We start from the raw sequence: 4,230 nt of genomic DNA on the forward strand, positions 1-4,230 counted from the left end.
GCCCTGAAACCTACAGCATCCCTTTTCAGCAGGAAGTAGCTAAGAATACGTCATTCCCTTTTCCTTATGAATCAGGGTGAAATCTCTCTCAGGGAAGAGTGATAGGGAATGGCAAAGGACACACTAACAAAGGAGATTAATCAGAACTGGTTTTGACAAGCACTGTGGCAATTGGACAATTAAAACAGACTTTCATGGAATATTCAACCTGAATCCTTCTGTTCATATGGAGATTTTTGAAAGTATTTATTTGAGTTTATTATGTTTAATTTGTTTGTGTATAAAGGATGCTCATCTAGATGATGACATAATTATGACAAAAACAAAGGGGGGAAATATGGGAAGCTAATACTAAATATTTGTAATAAACTGAATGCTATTAAAAAGAAAGAGAGAAAGAGAAAAAGAAAGAAAGAAAGCTCTCCATGGTCACCAACCGACTAGTGTTAGACTACAACTAAAATCAACTACCACCCCCTGAACAACACTACACAGACAGCAGACAGCTACATAGACGAACCAGCACTCTGTTACACACATGCCAAGAAGAAAAGAGGGGAGAAAAAACCCTCCAAACTCTAAAACAACACCACCACAATGTCCAGAAGCAGCAGACAGCATGAAATTCCACTTCAGGGTAAAAAACAGTTTACGAGACATGGAAGGATATTATATGTTTAAAGGCACAATAGAACAGGAGGACGTAGCCTTAATTAATATCTACACATTGAAAGACAGTGCTGCAGAATACGCAAAACAAATATTAATAGGCCTGAAGAGACAATATGACAATAGGAGGAGGAGACTTTAACATACCACTCTCACTGGAAGAGAAGAAAACAAGAAAGAAACTTAACAGAGATGTAGAAGAACTAAACTATACAAATAACCAACTCAACCTCAAAGACATATATAGAGTACTCTACCCAATAAACCACAATTTACATTTTTCTCTCATACACGCAGAACATGTTCTAGGGTTGACCATAGATAGAGCATAAAGAAAGCCCCAATAAATTAAAAAGCATTTAAATACTACAAAGCATCTTCTTGGGCTATAACATATAAAATTAAAATTTATCAATAAGAGGATAGAGGAGGAGGGAAAAATCCAATCCATGTGGAAGCTAAATAAAACCTTACTTGATCACTATTGTGTTCTAAAAGAAATAAAAAAGGAAATGAAAAATCTCCCTGAAAAAAATAAGAGTGAAAGCATAGCATATAAAAATCTCATGGAAAGAGCAAAAGCAATACTTATTTATGTGTCAGTTCATAGCAATAAACAAACACATTAAGAAAAGAAGAAAGAATAAAACCAATTACTTAACCAAATATCTCCAAAGAACAGCTAACAAACTCCACAACCTCTAGAAGAAAGGAAACTGTAATGATGAGGGCAGAAATAAATCTAATAAAAAACCAGAACAATTGAAACTGTCAACCAGGTCAGGAATTGGTTCTTCAAAACAGTAAATAAAATTTGCAGGCCTCAGGCAAACCTAACAAAGGGAAAGAAAGAAAATACACAAATAATTAAAAAAGAAATTAAATGAGAGATGCCACAACAGAATCAACTGAAATAAAAAGGATTATAGGGAACATTATGCAAAGCTAAAATTTAGCAAGTTTGAAAATATAGAGGTTGTTCCTATGTGTCATTGTGTCACCTGTGACTCATAGTGACCTTATCTGAAGCCTGCCTGATCCTGAGCCAGTCCTTTTAAAGCCTTTGGCACATCTAATCCCACTGCCCTAGTCATCATGTCAATCCATCTCATCCAGGGTCTTCCTCTCTTGCACTGTCGCTCCACCCTTCTGAGCATGATGTCCTTCTCCAAGAACTCGTCCCTCCTGGCCATGTGCCCAAAGTGTGTGAGACAGAGCTTCAAAATCCTTACCTCCAAGGAGAAACTTGTTTTCACCTTCTCCAACATAAAGGAAATGGCCAAATTCTTAGAAACTCATATGCAACCAAAATTGACACAGACTGAAGTACAACTTCAAGAGACCCATGGCTGTTGTTGTTAGGTGCCATAAAGTCACTTACGACTCATAGCGACCCTATGTACAACATTCCTAAATTCTGCTCTATCCCATCAATCGCACTGTCTCTGATACACCCACCCCGATTACCCCAGTCACTGAATCAATCCACCTCATAGAGAGCCTTCCCCTCCTGCACTGTCCCTCCACCCTACCAAGTATGATGTCCCTCTCCAAGGACCAGTCCCTCCTTACAACATGTCCAAAGTATGTTAGAAAAAGCCTCAAAATCCTTAGCTCCAAAGAGCAGCCTGGTTTAACCCTCTCCAGTATGAATATGTTTGTTTTCCTAGCAGTCCTCAATACTCTTCTCCAGCACCACAGCTCAAAGGCATCAATTCTCCTTCTATCCTCCAAGTCATTGTCCAATTCTCTGATGCACAAAAGGAAAAGTCATAAAAAATCTCCAACAGCAACAACAAGAACAACAAAAGCCCCAACACAGATGGTTTCACTGATGAATTCTACTACACATTCAGAGAAACGGCCACAATCTACTTAAATTGTTTCAAATTATAGAGAGGAAAAGAAACACTCCCAAATTCATTCTATGAACCAAGCATAACCCTGATACCAAAACCAGGTAAGACATCACCAAAAGAGAAAACTATAGACCAAGATCCCTGTGAACATAGATATAAAAATCATTAACAAAATCCTAGCAAATATAATCCAAGAGCACATCAAAAGAATAATTAATCATTATAATTAATTATTAATAAGTGAAATTCATAACAGAAATGTAAGGATTATTTAACACAATCAATGTAATTCATCATACCACAATAGATCAAAGGACAAGAACCACATGATCATCTCAATTGGTGCAGAAAAGGCCTTTGACAAAATCCAACAATCCTTCTTGATTAAAATACTTTTAAAAACTAGAAATAGAGGGAAATTTAATCAATATAATTAAGAGCCTACATGCAAAGCCAATTGTCAACATTATTCTAAATAGAGAAGAACTAAAGGCATTCCCCTTAATAACTGGGACCAGGAAAGAATGTCCACTGTCATCGCTCCTATGCATTGGAGTAATGATATTTTGTTGGAAATCTTAGCTACAGCAACAAGGCAAAGAATTAGTAAAAGGTATCTAAACTGGCAAAGAGGATATAAGACTGTATATACAGATGAAATTATACTGTACATAGAAAATTCTAGACTTAGCCAAAATACTATTAGACCTAATGGACTCATTAAGTAGAGTGATAAGATACAGGATTAGCATATAAAATCATAGGATTTCTCTACAATGACAAAGAAAACACTGGAATGGAAATAAGAAGGTCAATACCAATTACAATAGCCAACTACAAAATTAAATCCTTAGGAATAAACTTAATTGGAGACACAAAAAAACCACTACTGCAAGGAGGGACCAGTCCTTGAAGAGGAATATCATGCTTGGAGGTACAGAGAAAGAGAGGAAGACATCAATGAGATGGCTTAATTCAGTGACTGGCGTAATGAGGGTAGTTATGTCAGAGGCAGTAGAGTTGGCATAGGATAAAGGGAGTTTCAGGGCTATTGTACATAGGGTCACTATGAGTCACAAGCGATTTGACGGTGTGTAACAACAACAATAACAACTACAAGAAACAAAAGGATACCTGGATAAGTATATCCATGTTCATGGATAAGAGGGCTCAGTATTGTGCAAATGATCATCCTGCAAAAGTAATCTGCAGGTTCAATATTGTTTAAGGAGATTGGAAAAGGCAATTTCCAAATTCATTTGGAAAGTAAAGAGACCCTGATAAACAAAGACCCCATTGAAAAAAATCAAAGTAGAGTATAAAACTAGTTTCATACTCACTGATCTCAAAACCTCCTACACAGTCATAGTAATCAAAATACCATGGTATTATTTTGCTTGCACTTGGTATTAATTATATTGTTCGGTAATTTCCATTTCTTCTTTCAGAAGAAACTGAATATTGCACTGGAGCACAGAGAAGCCAAAGCACAAGGAAGAATTCAAAATACTAAAGAGCTGAACAGAAGATTTCAAAAGGCAGCACGGGATGACAAAGTAAAATATTACAATGAAATGTGCAAGGAGTTGGAGTCAGAAAATCTAAAGGGCCAGACTCGCTCAGCATTTCTTAAGCTCAAGGAACTGAAGAACAAATTCAAACCTCGAGTTGCTATAATCAAGGATGCTTTCGGCAGAATGTT

This window comes from Elephantulus edwardii, unplaced genomic scaffold, assembly GCF_000299155.1.
Source record: "Elephantulus edwardii isolate Elephantulus edwardi_28Jun2011 unplaced genomic scaffold, EleEdw1.0 scaffold00252, whole genome shotgun sequence".
In the NCBI taxonomy this organism is placed as follows: domain Eukaryota; kingdom Metazoa; phylum Chordata; class Mammalia; order Macroscelidea; family Macroscelididae; genus Elephantulus; species Elephantulus edwardii.